General features: G+C 36.8%; 1 protein-coding gene across 1 annotated transcript in view; it reads left to right on the forward strand.

Moving 5' to 3' along the window:
* FAM181B (family with sequence similarity 181 member B) overlaps positions 1–19,045 on the forward strand; it is a 311,017-nt gene that overhangs the window by 130,756 nt on the left and 161,216 nt on the right. Inside the window, exon 6 of the mRNA XM_082410219.1 lies at positions 17,321–17,464. The gene's annotated coding sequence lies outside the window, so the exon portion shown is untranslated. The remainder of the gene's footprint in view (positions 1–17,320; positions 17,465–19,045) is intronic.

The following is a 19,045-nucleotide window of genomic DNA, read 5'->3' on the forward strand; positions in this document are numbered from 1 at the left end:
TCCCCATCTTAGAGTTGAGAGGTAATGTAACTTGGCCAAGGTCACACAGCTACAAACTGAGATTTGAACTCAAGCAGTCTGGCTCCATAGTCTGTGGTCTTAACCATCATACTTACTGCCTCTCAAGCAGTGCTAATGGAGACTTTTTTGACAATGACAGCTGTACCTGGTTCTCTTGCTGTACCCTGAAGTACAGGCTACTCAATCAGGTGCTGGTCCTGCACACATCACTGTGGAACCTCACAAAACTGACATTTAACATCAATGCAAATCAACCTGTCACATGGTGACATTGTGTTTGAGGCAGGAGATAAAAAAATTGATTGTGTAGCTTTGCTGAATATCAATTATCCTTTTATTGACAGCAAATTGTTGATTTAGGATTATTCAATACATATTCATAAAGTATTGGTAAGATAAAGTAACACTAAAAAATTACAAGCTGGAGATCATTTGCATTTCACTTAGCACGGAGGGTGAAGAGTAGTTTAGAATAAATCTCTTACAATGTATCATTTTGCCATTCCTGTGTAATTTCAATGTAATCCTGAATAAATATGACTTCAATCTAGAACTGAAGCTATATCAATGACCAAGGGACATCAAATCTACTGAATATTTTCATTTCTGGGTACATGTGTGTATCTATCAAACCCAATGAAATTTGGAAGGCAGTATGATAGAGACCTAAGTAGGTAGACTTTAGAGCAGACAGATAGTAGTTCAAGTCTTAATAAAAACTGTCAGGAGGGGCTTCCCTGGTGGCGCAGTGGTTGAGAATCTGCCTGCCAATGCAGGGGACACGGGTTCGAGCCCTGGTCTGGGAGGATCCCGCATGCTGTGGAGCAACTAGGCCCGTGAGCCACAATTACTGAGCCTGCGCGTCTGGAGCCTGTGCTCCGCAACAGGAGAGGCCGCGACGGTGAGAGGCCCGCGCACTGCGATGAAGAGTGGCCCCCGCTTGCCACAACTAGAGAAAGCCCTCGCACAGAAACGAAGACCCAATGCAACCAAAAATAAAATAATTAATTAATTAATTAATTAAAAGAAAAAAAAATTAAAAAAAAAACTATCAGGAATCGACAGCTCACTATGTACGTGTCACTGTACTAAGTGATGACAAAATAGAGTAAGTGTTAAAAGCCCTCATTTAGAATCAACCAAACCAGGATTGAAATCCTGACTGTATCGTATCCTAGCGTCGTGATTTTGCCTTCTTTCTTCATCCGGAAAATGGGTATAATTTTTGTTGTAAATATTAAATAAGAAAATCATCTTTCCACTAGAGGAGTGACTGTTAGCAGATTATTTAGCCTTCCTTGGCTTCCTTATTTGTAAAATGGAGATATTAACATCCACTTCTCTAAGTGATTGTGAGGATTTAATGAGAAGAGGTAGGTAATGCTCCTAGTGTTTATTATTTCCAGCATAGTTGGTGCTCAACCACTTGATTTTTTTCTTCCCTCCCATTACTGACCTAAGTCAAAGTTCTTCAGTTGGTTAAGTGTCTTCTGATGAAAAGTGTTTCATGAAATATTCCAGTTACTTATATAGGGAGCAATATATTTGAATGGATAAGAGTTATTATGAGAATTCAAGGAGATTAAAAAGAAAGGAATGGACCAATTTTGGAATTAAGGCTAAATGGTTCTAATTATTCCAAAGCAATTCAGAGCCTCTTTCCAGCTGGTCTGTAATCAGATTATCTGGAAATCTGATGTTTGGGGAAGCCTAACTGAATTAAATTCTGTTTATTTCAAAGCTGCTTCTCTTCCTCCTGTGTTCCCCATCACTGCCACCACTGGAGAATTGAGTAGCTCTGTAACTGAGTTTGCTAAGGGATTGATTTCCCACATACTGCAGCCTCTTCTTGTTGCTCATTTCTTACGTCAAGTCTTACAGGAGTGCGCAATCACATGCCTGCATTCTATTACAGGGAGTCTAGGGATGTTAGTTTTCCTGCTTCTACATCAGGAGGCAGGATTTCTAATGTAAAAAATTGCCAAAATTTAGGAAGGTGTTAAAAAATGTTGGTTATCCACAAATGATATATGTTCAACTTTCTATAACTAGTGTAGCTATTTTCGTATGACTGGATATTAAAGTTGTTTCTAAATTTTTGCTCTTTTAAATAATGCTGTGCTGAATACTGTTTGTAAATGGGCTTTAAATTCCTTGAGAGTAGAGTGCTATAAAGGGAACTGTTGAACTGTAATGTATGGAAGACTTATTGTGATTCTTAGCACTGGTAGACTATTTCCATAAAGCTTTTGGCAATAGGCCTGCCAGTGATAGATCTAAAAGTTTGCTTCACCACCATCTGGAGCATTATCAATTAAAATGCTTTTTAGAGAGTGCCAATTTTAAAATTAACTTGCATTTTCATAATGACTAGTAATAATGACATATTCTCATTTGGTTATTGGTTTTATTCCCTTTAAAATTTTAATTTTGTTTGAATTATTTTTCTATATACTATGTTCATAACTCTATTAGAGTTTTAATTTTCTTTATATTAATTTGTATGAACTTTTATATAACAAGATTATGAATATTTGTTTATAGTATATATTTCAAATATTTTTCCTGAGTGTATTATTTACCACTTACTTTAGTTTGTTACAACCTGTGATGTTCAAAGCCTGAAAATTTCTATGTGGTTAATGTATTGTTAACACTGTGATTTTTTTCTTTTGTTTTATGCTTCGATGTTCTTTTCAACATAAGATCAGATATATTTTAAACTATATGTTTTAAAATTGTAAATGATTTCTTATTTTTCATTTGGCTTTTTAATCCACCAAGAATTTATGTTGGTGTATTGTAGTAGATCAAGATCTAACTTTATTAGGCTTTAAAGTGATTGTCTTGGTACTATGTATTGAATAGTCTTTGATTTCTTCATTTATTTATGATGTCTCCTTTGTAATGTAAATGATATGTGTTATTTTCAGTCTGTCTTTAAAAAATGGCCTATGTGTTGATTACTCATTACAAATCTATATCAAAAAGTTTTGGGGTTATTCTCACTTACATATCCTATCAGACAAATTCTAGAATCACCTTGTTATGTTAGTGATTTTGCATCTAAACAGGGAAATGTATGTCTGTAATTTACTTTTCTCCTGTTGTTTTGAAAACCAGATAGCTTGCTTAAAGCATCAAGGTTAAGTATAGACCTCTCTTTCCCCCATCTACGATCCACATGGCCATACATGTCTATCATTTTGGATTGATTTCGTACTATGTGAGTCCGAGCCCAGCTTAATCAGTGTTATGTCAGTGCAGGAGTGAGAAGGCCTGTCTAACCTGGGGCATCTGCCAGTCTTCTTGAGGCCAGATCATGGAAATGACCTGGCAGTGTATCTATACCATATATCAGTATATTCTGCTTTCCTTCCTTTTACCTGTGAAGAAGTGATTCTACATTTAGATCTACAGATCCTACACTTGTCCACTAGATTCCATCCTCTTTTGCCTATTTGTGGTGTAGAAAGCTCCATTCTCAGATAAAAATATCTGTTACAATATATACAGACTGAGTTTTATTGATTTACTGCAGCAAGGGAGAACAATTCTTAAATACATCTTGTACTCTTAAATAGCATCTTGTTAGGAGAAATGAATACATGCTTTTTATCGCTTATATGCTGGGATTGGAAATTCTTAGGCCAGGACATCAGAAGTGGGGGACACTTGTGAAGTCTTAGGATTTGTTGAATTTTAAGGTAGAGTCAATCTAAGTGACATGAGGTTCTGAGTAAAGTATAGTTGAATAATTGATGGGAGCAGTTTTTCTGGTTCTCAGTCTTGCATGACTGATGGAGTCTGTTGTATAGGTTCTCAGACCTTTATCATTTGGCCATCCTGTGACTAGGCCAGAGGGTCAACCACAAAATCATTCTCATTCCAGGTCTACAACATTGTCCTGATCTCTAGGTGACATCTTTATCTCAGTCACAGCAGTTCAGAGTCAAGCCAGGGTCTGACTTTCTTGCTCCTTTGTCAAATGATCAGTGGTTGTGTCATCTTACATGACAGCAGCTATGCAGAGGCATTTAAGACTCAAGAGAAGCCACACTTGACAACTGTAGAACATATAAAGAATAAAACCCTGAATATTTTGAAGCCATAGATCCCCAAATACCAGCGTCCGTGAAATAAAACATGTCCCAGACTCCCTTTTGTCTACCTTGGAGAGGTAGGGGGTCATAACCTTCAGTTTAGAGATGAATTGTTCTACCTGACCAATTGTGTTTATCTAAATTCAACATGAAGTATTGGAAATGACACAAATACCACCGTGGCTAGCTGATGGAAAGTGAAAGCCTTTTAATTATTTCTACTTGGGCTAAAGAGTTTTAGACCTGCCTTCTCAGGCTTGAGCACTAGGAGAATATCATTTATAACTTTGGCTAAGTTTAATGATAAATTTCTGATCACCTTTTCTAATTTCATAAGCTTTATTGTAGAAATTGTTGCTCAGATGGTGCATGTAAAAAGTGAATCAGTGATTATTCTGAGTAATTCTTCAGAGTAGCATATAGTAGCTTCATATTGAAAGTCTTGACCAATTACCCAATTTATAAAAGTAAAATTTGTTTATAGTAAACAAGTGAGGACTTGATGGCCATGTAGACAGTGGACGTAGGACTTCATAGGACAATGCCCTAATGAAGCACAAATTTTGCTGTGGGAATAGATGTTTAACATAATAGGAGTATGCCAGTTACCTCTTCCTTTGGAAAGACAATTCCTCTAAATGGAGTTAAAGAACTTCTGTAAAGGTGCTGGAGAATCTCCAAGGAGAACAAGTGGCCTACTACAAAAATATAGCCTCAATATTTGTTCCTGTCCTTGTTGTGTTTCTGGCTTCTACTGACAACACTGTAATTATTTTTATAGAAGTATCTTTGCTGTTACGATTTACAGTCAAGTCCAATTTTTACATGACTGAACGTTATCGTTGTGGTTATATTTTAGGTACCAGAAGGGTTCAGTGGAATGACTCAATGTTTAGATGAATAGTGGTTAGAGTTTTATCTGAAGTCCTGGGTGGTGTATGGCAAACCCAAATCAGTATGGTTTAGGGCTATATTTACAGTCTGTAAGAATCTTATGATAGAGTTGTATGATTCTGTCCAGGGCAAAATGGTGTATGAATATGCTTAGAAGAAGTCTCTTCGACAAGGCTATGGTGCAAAAGCTCTTTCATCAGCAACTTATGACTGGTATAAATATGTAATAAAATATTATTTAAATGGATTAATAAATTAATTAAGAAAAAGGAAAATATGCAACTAGATGGGGTGGTGGTGGCCTTGTGGAAGATGATTAAGTGTGAGGGCTTTGGAATCAGACATCTTAAGATTGTCATCTGGTGCTACCCCTCCTGGTATCTCTAGGGTCTCTTTCAGCCTCTTCCTTTATTGTAAAACAAAGACGGTTATAATACCTACCTCACAGGGTTGTGGCGAGGATGATGTGACCTAATGTATGTGAAGCACAATCGTGGGCACAGAGAAAGTGTGCAGCAAATGACAGCAATCAGGATCATTATTATTTCGTTCTGTATTTTCCCAGTTTTCCACAATGTGACTCTATTCATTTATGATTAGAAAAATCAAATTTAAGAAGAAAAAATTTAAAAATTGGTATATTGAATGTCTTCCTTTTCACTTGTTCCAGCTAGGAATTTGAAATACATCCACTGACTATTCACTGAAATATCTTCTACTTTCTGAAAATATTGTGAGACTTTTTCTTCTCCATGAATCCTCACTTTTTAATGCTTCGAAGGGACTGAAATGCCCATGTTTGCAAACTCTGGAGACAATAAGTTTATTCTCAAGTCGAAGTTTTTATGGCATTAAAAAATATTATAGTTTCTCAAGTGTTTTCTACGCATATACTTATACAAAGGTTTGTTGAAAATCATTTAGTCAACAGGTGTAAAACATAAATAAATGAGTAATTTGGCCCCTAGCACTCCTGAGGACCTATATTGGGAAAACTTTTTTTTTTTTTTTTTTTTTAATTCAAGTGCCTGGGAAAATAATCTAAGGGATTCCAGTCAGGAAAATGGCAGAACACCTGTCTCTAGGAAAGTTGTCACCTTTATGGATTGTTAATCGTGTGTGCATGGCTAGAGGCTTTTATTAGTTAGAATGCACAGTAAAAACAAATTCCATATTCAATTCTATCATTGACTCTAATAAAATTTCTGGCAAACTTCAACTCCTTCCTGAAGACTCAAGTTAAATGTTACCTTCCCTGAGAAGCCTTTCATGATCCCCATGCATAGTTAAGTTTGCTTTGTTTTTAGGTTGACTATGTGTATGTATTTATCTGTTTTCATTAAAAATGACTCTAAGGAAAAGTAGTTATCTTGTTTTTTTGGTACCATCTGTGCTTGGCAAAGTGTCTGATGTGGGACATGGTCAGGAAATATTTATTAAATGAATGAATTAATGAGTGAGGTAAAGAATCTGACAGAGCATCTTTTTAGTCAAGCAGGATTCACAATCACAAAAAGAAGAAACAAGGAGAAAACATAAGTTTGTTTAAATTTCTATGGCTCAGTGCAAAAATGGCTTCTTGTCACACATTTATGTCTGAAGAATATTGATCAACACTGATGATTTTGTTTCTTAGTGAATTATTAAATTCAGCTTGCTAAATCCTTGAGGGCAAGAGTCATGTCTCAGGCATCTTTTGATTGCTTATGTCTCTCCTGTGGTGGTTGCTGTGTTTGGAGCTCTGTGCTTAGATTATGAAAGGCCTTTCATTCTGTGCAAGTCCCTCAGAAGACATCTTCTTGATAAAATGGTTCTTAGTGTTTAATTCTCAAACTTCTCTGATTACAATGTAAGCATCTCATAACAATGTTTTCCACATGGTATTAGTTTAAGAAAAACTATATTTACATGCTTGAAACGAAATACATTTAAAACAAATTGATGTGAGTTAAGTTTTGAGTTACATTCTAGACATGAAATAAGCTGGCACTAGGTGCCTGAGTCTCTTTCCTAGAAAATTTCTTAGCCTTCTGGGAAAGACAGAGAAGTCAGCGATTGTAATGACTTGAGCCTAAAAGGATGCACTGGAAATTATGGGAAGCCTGAGTAGGACTGTGCATCTAGCCCAATTTAGGAGGGACATGATTAGCTGAGTCTTTCAGGGAAGGTGAACAGTTGAGCGGAATTTTTTTTTATGGTGGGTAGAATCAGAGAAGAAGGAGCAGTTTCGAAGAAGGGAAGAAGTATATATAAAAGCACAGAGGTAAGAGAGAGATTAATGACCCATTTTGGAGGCCTGAATATATAGTTCCATGTAAGTGGACTATAGGCTTTGTTTGTGGAAATGGTAGAAATTGAGGCTTAGAGGCAGGTAGACACAGAGCAGAAATGGCCTTGTATGGCATGACAGGGTGTTAAGACTTTTTGCTGAAGACTGTGGGGTACCATAGGCATTAAAGTGGCACTAGTCCATAGAAGAAAATTTATACATTTGCAGTGGAGAAGAAGAGGAGTAAACCATGGTTAGAATAAATATTATAGCAGTGAAATCTGTGACTACGGGAACGGAAAACAGAGAAGAGTTTAAGATTTAAGATTTTGCCCTGAAATATTGGATAATTGGTGATACCATTCATTCACTCATTTTTTTTTTATTCAATCAATATTGATTTAGCACCTGCCATTGGCAGACCACTGTTTTAAACACTATGGATAAAAAGATGAAAGGTTATAGGCCCTCTAGGAGCTCACAGCTTAGTAGGCAAGACATAAATCGAGACAAATAGCGACAATACTATTAAGTATTGTCACTTAAGTGACAATAAGTTAGGCTGGGACTTAGAACAGGGTGTGATTAATTTTCCTTGGGGGTCACTAGGAAAGTGTGAGAAAGTTGATGATTCTTGGACTGGGTCTTGAAATAGGAATAGAATGCTCCAAGTGTACAAGGGGAAACATTTATTCTAGGAAAAAGAACATTATGAGCAAATGCATGCTGTTTCCAAGAAACCCCAAGTAGCTCAGTATTTCTTAGGCTTAAGTGTTGAGGTAGTTTGGAGATGGGACTGAGCAGGAGCCAGTCATCATGACTCTAGTAACCATGCTAAAAACTTTGGACGTTACAGGTAAATCAGTGGTTCTCAACTGGGGGCGCACATCAGAATGATCTGAAGGCTTCAAATACAATTCTGATTTCTGGGCTCACTCTACGTCTCCTGAATTAGAAAGTCCAAAGGTGACCCTTCAGTGTAGGTCATTTTCAAAGCTCTATGGACCAATCTGATGCAATGCCACTTTAGGGAATGGAGGAATCATTGAAAGTTTAAACCTTTTCCATTGCTACACAAAGTATTGTCTTGCTTTTCTATTGTTTGAATGACCTACACCTACCTGTCTTAAAAAACACAAATGGGATTGTAATGTTTACTGTCCAACCTCATAATAATCAGTTGCCATTTTCCAATCAAATGCACAGAATAAATGGAATCTGATGACTGTGGAATCAACCTCCTTTGTGGCTGTAATCTTGCCAGAAGCTACATAATGTGAAAATGACCATGAATTTTTTTTTCAAAACCATTTTAGTTATAAAAATCTTCCCACAGTATATAATTGAATAATTCAATAGATTTTTATGAAAGAATCGGGTACTGAAGGTTGGTGCTTGTCTTTTTTTTTTTTTTAAGACATGGAAACCAATATTTACTTAGAAGTGAGAAAAAGACTAACAACAGATTACAATTTTGAAAAAGTTGATAAAAACTTCATCATAAAATCAGACTATCTAAATTTTTTTTCTAATTACATAACTTATGTAAAAAAGAAGGAAATCTTGCAATATGCAATGACATGGATGAAGTTGTAGTGCATTACACTAAATGAAATAAGCCAGTCACAGAAGGACAAATACTGCATGTTTCTAACTTACATGAGTTATCTAAAATTGTCAAACTCATAGAAGCAGAAAGTAGAATGATGGTTGCTAGGGGCAAGGGAGGGTGGGAGAAATGGGGAGCTATTGTTCAAATGGTATAAACTTTCAGTTATGCAGGGTGAATAAGTTCTAAAGGTCTACCTATAAAATAGTTAACAATACTGTATTGTGCAATTAAAATTTTGTTACACAGGTAGATCTCATGTTAAGTGTTCTTACCACAATTAAAAAAAAGAAAAAGAGAAGTACTTCTCTTCTCAAAAAGAGAAGTATTTTGAGTTGGTACTTGTCTTAATCCTTTCAATAATTAGTGGATGAAATGTCTCCTCATATTTTGTAGATAGAACCAACAGAAGTGATACCTATATCTTTTGTTATTAAAATAGGTAAGTTATCCAGCTGAAGACAGGGAATGAAATGATGATTTCAAGCAGAAAAATAGACAATCTTCTTTGCTGTTGAAATGGTAGTGAGAGCATACGATATACTTGGGAGACGGGCAGTTCACACTACATCACAGTTTGTGATTTCAGCATCAGTTGTAAAGAGTGTGGTAGGAACGCCTGTATTTCAAGCCTCAGTTCTGAGTGGCATCGAAGCTAATTCAAATCAGCATGTTGAATAGGAAAAGAAATAAAGATATTGGGAAAGAGGAAAATCAGGTGGCTGAAGGAACAAATTCCTTCTGTTTTAATTGCTTTAGGAACTGCTGATATTATTTGGAACAAGGGAAATAAAGAGTTATAGAATTGCGTGGCTGGAGAAACTAAAAAATTATTCACTTCATTTTTCTACCTCAGACTTAAATCTGCTTTCCTGAAACAATCTTGCTTTTCATTTAATCCTTAACTTGTAAAATAATATGGCTTCTATGTAGTAGGCACTTAATAAACATCGATTGAATGAATAAACACATGAATCTTTTCAGTAAGATACCGGTTGAGACTTTTCTCAGCCCTTTCTTTCATATCTCCAGTGATAGGGATCCTACGGTATTTGGAAAGTTCTGTTTCAAACCTTTTCTTCCTATTAAGCATATATTATTGGGGTAGAGAATATGCAGTTTAGACTCCAGCAATCCTAGGTTAGTATCCACTACTCATCAGTCATAAACTATTTAACCAATTATTTAACTTCTCTAAGCCTCTGTTTCCTCAGCTGCAGAATGAGCCCTACACTTGCCTTGTCAGGATTAAATGAGATGGTTCACATAAAGTTCTTAGTACAGTGCCTGCTGGGTAATAAAAGCTTAATAAATGTTAGCTTATTATTGTTGTTAAGAAAATTATTCTCTCACTATATAGTCTGCCGCTAGTCTTAGCCACATGGAACAAATCTAATTCATCTTTCATCAAAAGACTTTCAAGTATTTGGAGATGACTATTATGTTCTTTGACTGGGTAGAGGTAAAGAAGATGAAGTAGATCATTTAAAACATTAATGTTATGTAATGGGATTTGATATTTTAACATCATATTTCCCACTCTTGATATTTATCCTAATCACTATAGTGTGTATATATTTATTGAAATGCCCTGAATATATATTAATGTCTTTCTCCTTTGCATCATGAAACAGTGATCTGATTCTGAAATAAGAGTAAAAATTTATAGTTAAGTGTTCTAAGTATCAATAGATTGATTTGCCTGAAATTTGAACTAATTCTTTTCTATTATTGTTAGGCCGTTTTGTTTTTTTTTTAATTGATGTATAGTTGATTGACAATGTTGTGTTAGTTTCAGGTGTACAGCAAAGTGATTCAGTTATCTATCTATCTATCTATATAGTCTTCTTTTTAAAAAATTTTATTGAAGTATAGTTGATTTGCAATGTTGTGTTTACTTTCTGTTGTACAGCAAAGTGATTCAGTTATACATATATGTACTCTTTTTCACATATATAGTCTTTTTCAGATTCTTTTCCATTGTAGGTTATTACAAGATACTGAGTATAGTTCCCTATGCTATACAGTAGATCCTTGTTGTTTATCTATTTTATATATAGTAGTGTGTATCTATTAATCCCAAACTCCTAATTTATCCCCTGGCCCTTGCCCCTTTGGTAACCATAAGTTTATTTTCTACGTATGTGAGTCTATTTCTGTTTGGTAAATAAGTTCATTTGTATCATTTTTTAGATTCCACATATAAGGGATATCATATGATATTCACTTTTCTCTGTCTGACTTACTTCACTTAGTATGATAATCTCTAGGTCCATCCAAGTTGCTGTAAATAACATTGTTTCATTCTTTTTTATTGCTGAGTAGTATTCCATTGTATATTGTACCACATCTTCTTTATATATTCATCTGGCGACAAGCATTTAGGTTGCTTCCATGTCTTGGCTATTGTAAATAGTGCTGCTATGAACACTGAGGTGCATGTAACTTTTCGAATTAGAGTTTTCATCTTTTCTGGATATATACCCAGGAGTGGGATTGCTGGATCATATGGTAGCTCTATTTTTAGTTTTTTAGGGAACCCCTATGCTGTTCTCCATAGTAACTGCACGAGTTTACATTCCCACCAACAGTGTAGGAGGGTTCCCTTTTTTCCACACCCTCGCTACAATTTATTGTTTGTAGACTTTTTAATGATGGCCATTCTGACTGGTGTGAGATGATACCTCATTGTAGTTTTGATTTACATTTCTCTAATAATTAGCGATGTTGAGCATCTTTTCCTGTTAGGTCATTTCTTAATAATAACAGCTGTCCATATTTACATTTCTGCATCTGTGCTATGTAATCCTTATCCTTTGAACTGGAGAAATTCAGCCTTTTTTATAGTACAATACAGCATTTTTTCAGAGGTACACAGGCTTTACAATTAGACAGGCTAATGGTCTGTAACTACTCTGCAACATGTAACCTTGGGCAACTTACCCTTTTAATTTAGAGCTTTACTTTTCCTATTTATAAAATGAGAAGATCTGTGACACTGAATTTGTGAGATATTATGAGATAATAATAATCACAACTAGGATTTATTAACCACCTATTTTGTGCTAGTTATTATGCATACATATATATATTGTATTGATCGGTCTGAGTTCTAGTAATTATTTTGTAAGGTAGAAACTATATTTTCCATACATGTAATGAGCATAGCAGTCAAAGTGTTATTTTCTATTGTCTTGCCTTGTTGCAGAATTTCACAAGAGTTTTTCAATTTCATGGTATAAAAAGAGGCAGTATGGTAGAGGGGTTAAGAATGGAGACTCTATTTCAGACAGTTTGGGTATACAATCTAGCCCTATCATATCTTAGCTGTATAATCTTGGTCAAATTATTTAATCTTTCTAAGCTTCAACTTGCTTATTTGTAAAGTGAGAATAATAACATTGATACCTCATAGGATTTCGTGAAATTAAATTAGATGGGGTATTATGGTGCCTGGCATGTAGCAAGTTCCATGTAATAATAAAAGCTAACATGGACTGCCCTGGTGGCACAGTGGTTAAGAATCCACTTGCCAGTGTAGGGAACATAGGTTTGATCCCTGGTCAGGGAAGATCCCACATGCCGTGGAGCAACAGCCCATGCGCCACAACTACTGAGCCCGTGTGCCACAACTACTGAGCCCGTGTGCCACAACTACTGAGCCCATGTGCCACAACTACTGAAGCCTGTGCACCTAGAGCCCGTGCTCCACAACAAGAGAAGCCACCACAATGAGAAGCCTGTGCACCGCAACAAAGAGTAGCCCCCGCTCGCCACAACTATCAACTATTATCTATATATATATTAACTAATATCAGTAATATTCCTCAAAACAATCTTACTATGTAGTGTATTAGTCAGGGTTCTTGAGAGAAACAGAACCAATAGGATAGATAAATAGATAGATAGATAGATAGATAGATAGATAGATAGATAGATAGATAGGGATGTATAGAAAGAGATTTATTATGAGGAATTGGCTCATGTGGTTATGGAGGCTGAGAAGTCCCGTGATCTGTTATCTATAAGCCAAGGCCCAGGAAAGCCAGTGGTGCAATTCTAGTCCAAACCTGAAGGCCTGGGAACCAGGGGAGCCAATGATATAAGTCCCGGTCTGAATTTGAAGCCCTGAAAACCAGGAGTGCTAATGTCCAAGGGCAGGAGAAGATGAATGTCCCATCTCAAGCGGAGAACAAATTCACACTTCCTCCACCTTTTTGTTCTATTGAGGCCCTTCATGGATTGAATGATGCCAACCCACATTGGTGAGGATGATTTTCTTTACTTAGTCCACTGATTCAAATGCTAATCTCCTCCAGATACACCCTCACAGACACACCCAGATATAGTGTTTACTAGCTTTCTGGGTATCCCTAAGCCTAGTCAAGTTAACTCATAAAATTAACCATCACAGGTAGGTAACATATTTCCCCTTATTTTATAGAGTGAAAAACAAAGGCACGGATAGATTAAATTACTTGCCCCAGATACAGGGGACAGACAAAAAAGGGGTTGTATCAAGAATATGTGTGTGTGTGTGTGTGTGTGTGTGTGTGTGTGTGTGTGTGTGTGTGTGCATGCAATCTTCTACAAATCAATAAGGAAAACACAAATAACTCAGTAGAAAAAAATGGAATCAAGGAAACGACAATCGCACATATTGGAGAGGATGTGGAGCCACAAGCTCTCTTAGATGCTGCTATTATATATGTAAATTGGGTCAACCATGTTGGAAAACAGTTTGGTTTTATCTACTTGATTTAAATATTCATGTACCTTATGATCCAGCAAATTCATGTTGACATGTAAACACCTAAGGGAAACTCTTGCATGTGTATAACAGTAGCTCTGCAAGAATGTTTACAGCAGCTTTTTTCATAATAGCAAAAATCAAATGGCTCAAGTGATCATCAACAGGAAAGTAGGAGAATCTGTGGTGGTCTGTTCCCTGAATGGACTATTATAGAGCAGTCAAAGTGAATGACATGAAAAAGATGGGTGAATATTAGCAAATATAAGATTAACTAAAAAAGTGAATCCCAAAATATTACTTTTAAGTTGATTATCTTTTTGTAAATTTGAAAACACATAAAATATTTTTAGAAATACATACAGTTGTAATAAACTTTAAAAAAAATCAAAGGAATATTGAGATGCAATGAATTATGACAGTTGTCTTGGGTGGAGCAGGTAGGGAATGTGAATGGTGGTCAAAGTCAGATGTAGGCTATTGTCAAGATCCTAACTTTTGTTTTGAGAAGTGAGTTCATCAGTTTCTATGATATTATTAGAAAATAAGTGAATAAACAAGGTATACATTGGAGCTATAAGAGTGTGTCATGAATGTAGGAATATGATGAATCCATTTTTGTTCATCTGAGATCCAAAAAGAGAGAAAAAAATATCCCAGGTCATTTGGCTCTAGAGTCTGTAGTCTCAATAGACTGCTATGCTACTACTTTATTATTGTTATTGTTATTATTATATTCCAAAATGAAATAGGTTTCTATAGGTTGTTTAAATAAACCATGTATCAAATATTGTTCTGAGTTCTGAAGATACAGTGGTAAATAAGACAAACAACATCCCTCACTGAGCTTACATTTTTCAAATTGCATGTGAGCCAATCCAAGCCACTTAGGTAAAACAGAGTGTCTAATGAGGGGTTTCTGGGAAAGATTTTCTTCCTTTTAAAAAGAACACACAGGCTTCCCTGGTGGCGCAGTGGTTGAGAATCTGCCCGCCAATGCAGGGGACACGGGTTCGAGCCCTGGTCTGGGAAGATCCCACATGCCACGGAGCAACTGGGCCCGTGAGCCACAATTGCTGAGCCTGCGCGTCTGGAGCCTGTGCTCCGCAATGAGAGAGGCCGCGATAACGAGAGGCCCGCGCACCGCGATGAAGAGTGGCCCCCACTTGCTGCAACTAGAGAAAGCCCTCGCACAGAAACGAAGACCCAACACAGCCATAAATAATAAATAAATAAATTAAAAAAAAAAAAAAGAAAAAAAAAAAAGAACACACAAGAGGGATGTAATCATGCTTATTTGGGAAGCTGGAAAATTCAGTAGCATTTTTCAATCCTTAGAGGAGCTTCTTTGAGAATAAAGCTGACACGTTGAGGATGGAAAGAACCTGGGGCCTTAATAATGTTCAGTAACTGAATTAACCACTCCTGGAGTCACCTTACTTAGGATTTACATTAATGGTTCCATGAGATGATAAATTTTCCTTATTGCTTAAGTCTTTTTGAGTTGAACTTTCTATTGCTTTCAACCCAAATAACTCTAGCTGAAAAATAATTTGGTACTAGGAATGGGATATTGCAAGGAACAGATCCTAACGTTTTGGAATTGTTAGGGATAGGTAGAGAATCGTAATATTCCCAATATCTGTAAATATCCCCTTAAAGGGATTAAGTTCTTCCAGAATAGTGATATAAACTCCAAGTATAAAATGATGTGGTATAGCATAAAATTAAGCTTATTGGTTGGAGAAAGATGCTACTTTGCATGAATAATATAACCTGTGACCGTAAGCCCTCGGTAGAAAAGCTGTGGTGAGACAAGCTCTAACTGCTGCTACTCTGCAGCCTCCCTTCAGCATCCTTTGCTAAATTAATAAGGAAGTGTGTGTGTGTGTGTGTGTGTGTGTGTGTGTGTGTGTGTGTGTGTCACGTGTTGCTGTGTTCATATTCTATCAGTCACTAGCTCACCTTGTACTTGGTGCCGTGAAAAATATAAAAATGGAAAAAAGACAACAAGGAACATTACAAGGATCTACAAGTAACTGATACAAAGCTGTAACAGGCTGATTGTCCCACAACTGGTGCTTTCAAAATACAGTGGTGATTCTGAAGCATGAGGAATCCCATTTGGATGGCAGGAAAGAAAAAGCTTAAGATTCCACAGCATTTGTTTCTCCAAGTTAAACCTGTTGGACATGCTCTCCATACCGTTACAGTTCTTGCTTCAGAGACAATCCCTAGGAATGAAAAGATTCGTAAGTCAAGATAGCTCAATTCAGATTTTTAGGATTTGTGCTTGAAATTCACATAATAGTTGAATAACCCTGGAAAATTCACTTTGTTTCTGTAAGGCTCAATGTTCTCATGTAAAATGGGAATATTACATGTGTCTCAAAGGGTGGATATAAAAATTAAGTGCCAGGTTAGGCAACCCTCCCCCCACCATCTTTAAAATTTATTTTTCCTCTGTCCTTCTCTAGTTTTACTTAGTCTCCCATATTTTCCTCAGATTTTTGGCTTGGCCTTTGAGGCATTCAAGGCTACACATTTCATATTGTTACTGATTTCGCAATCAATGTGTCCTAACCTCCAATGTTTCCCACTTGGCTTTTTGTTACCTAATTGTAAGCACTTCTGATGTATCCATTCACAGTCAGCTTTTCCCTCTGGTCTTGACATTTCCCTATTGATTGAGAACATCTTCGAGGACATTCCAACTCTGCCAGGTCTAATATGTAGAGAAGGTTATCACCTCATCCACTGAATACTTTCTGCTTCTCAGTCATAGTTCCTTCCCTCTGTATTGAGCTGGATTTAATGCAGGTTTTTGTTTGTTTTCTTTCTTTCTTTTTTTGCACGTTAACCAAAAATTCTTTTTTGTTGGGAATAGACAAGATTTTTTGCTATTGTTATGTATATATCTATATCTATATCTATATATACACACTTCATGTCTCTAGCACAGTATTCTTATATGCATCAGACAAAAGGATTGTATAATACCTATATTGATCATTATGGGATGGTAGTTAAGGAAATAGGTTCAATTCTGTCTCTAACACCTACTCACTGTGTGACCTTATACAAGCTACTTAGCTTCTCTGTAAAATTGAAATAATGATAGCATGTTCTTTAAGGAATTATTGAGAAGGTTAAATGAGTTAATTTAACAGCCTGGCAAAGTGAGTGCTTAAAAAGTATTAGCTATTTTTACTCATCTCTGATGCATGAGGAATTCTACTAATATGCAATTTAAAAAATTTCCTGTAAAAAGAGGAATCAGCGTTTATTCAGTAAACACCATGTGAAGATCCTGAACAATAACAGTAATAGCCACCATTGCTGATCTCCTACAATTTATCAGGGGCTGTGCTAGGTGCTTTACCTAAATGAACTCAAGTGAGCTGTTTAAAACCCTGAACCAAGGTCATAATTAGCTGGGTACAGATAGCTCATGGTCCAAAGTCCTTTTATAAATTTGGGGTCCACCGTTCCCATTGTAGCTAACACTTCATCCCCACCCAAAAGGTGCATCTATCTTTAGTGCATGTTTGGTATTATCATCATCTGTCCACTCCTACGCTGTCTGTCCCCAACCCAGACTCACAAAGCTTGCTTCCTCCCCAAACTTCAATTCTCTGCATTAGAAACTCTTCTAACATCTTCATTATCCACAGGTGTTTCCTCCGTCATTGCTTATGAGTTAAACCTGGTGTTCCCCCTTACAAAACGCTTTCCTCGGCATTTTCCTCGTGGATGTGCTCGTGGACGGACACTCTAAGGGATCTGGAGGGGATGCCGCATGACTCAGCTTCACACAGGTACGGCCTGACTGTCATCCCTCTGCTCTTGGTAAAAAAAATTGTCTCTGTTCTTAGGAGGGAGATGTATAGAGAGAGTGCTAGAGAAACAGACCATGAGGGTGATTTAGAGGATGATAATTTTTGTTTATGTAGTCAGACGGATTTGGAAGGAAATCCTAGTCATCTCTGCTACTAGCTCTGTGACCTTGGGCCAATGAACCTTTCTAAGCCTCAGCTACATAATTATAAAATTAGGAAAAAATTAATACCTATTTCACAGGTTTTTGTGAGAGCAAACAGAGATAATCCACTTAAAATGCTAAGGGCTGTGCTCCCATATGAGAAGATTTCTGTGTCAGTTGCAATCATGATCTTTGTTACTGTTTTATTACCAATTCTATCATTTATTGAGCATCTGGCGTAGATCAGACATGGTTGAAGGTGCTTTGTTCATGTCTCCTCATTTAAATGTGGCATATATCATTTTAACTTTTTTGAGTTTTGCTATGCAGAAAAATGGGACAGTAGCTAGAGAGGGATTTAGAAGCTAGAGAGAATTTTTTTAAAATATAGGAGATGTGATAACAATTTTAATGATGATGTAAAAATCAGTTAGAGAAAGAGAGACAAAAGATGCAAGGGAAAAAAGGATAACTGGGGACACAAGAGAGAGTGAAATCCAGAGCATATGTAAAGGGTAGAGACAGTGACCATCGTTAGTAGAAGGGATGTTTCATGGTTATAACAGGAGGGAAGGAGAAATGGCTGCACATTAGGTATTCTGGTAGATTTGAAGGTGTGGGAGCTACTGTCAGGTGGCTTCTCTTTTTTCTTCCCATATAAAATACAAGGTAAGTCCCACTACTGTGAATATGGGTGAAGTATGGGATCTTTGAGGAAACTGGAGAACTTTGTGTAGAGTAGGAGGCTGAGCTTCTTAGAAGAATGCAGTAACATTCACTGCCAGGCAGTGTTGAGTTGGGGGTTGTTGATCATGAATATCAGGTGAAAGCAATTTTTCTAATTATATGATGTCCTTCAGTAAACTCAGCTGCGTGAATGAGGAAATGAGTGAGAAGGCAGAAGGTTAGGTTCATTCGGGGTTGGGATGAGCACAGTTGAGGGTAGATGTAGACAAAGGAGTGAGGGATACTAATATGACCTTGATAATAACCACGGGCCATGGATCTAAGCTGAGGTCTATGTGATAGAAGACTGGCAATTAGATCAAAGGTGGAGGGTCAGTGGATTGGTGATCTCAATGAAGTTGAATAATAATTGATACAGGGATGCTAGAGCATATGATCTGGGAGAGTGATAGGAGTTTGTAGTTGGCGAGTAGGAGACTGAATTTATAATTTTAGAGGTGATATAGTTTCTGGCAGTGTCATAGTCCAGACCACATGCAAGGTGAGTGAGATATAAGCCTTTGTTGTCGTGAGGCCCAGAGTTTGAGAGCTGCGTGTCAGTGCAACAAAAGCTGATTAATACTGGGGATTATGTGAAGTACTTGGACTTTCCCACTGAAGAAGCCCCTGGGGCTTCGAGGAGCGCCGCTTGACAGCCAGTGATCTGGGCAAAACTCCTGTTTAACGAAGT

The sequence above is a fragment of the Balaenoptera physalus genome (assembly GCF_965194825.1).
Source record: "Balaenoptera physalus genome assembly, chromosome: 10".
NCBI classification, from domain to species: domain Eukaryota; kingdom Metazoa; phylum Chordata; class Mammalia; order Artiodactyla; family Balaenopteridae; genus Balaenoptera; species Balaenoptera physalus.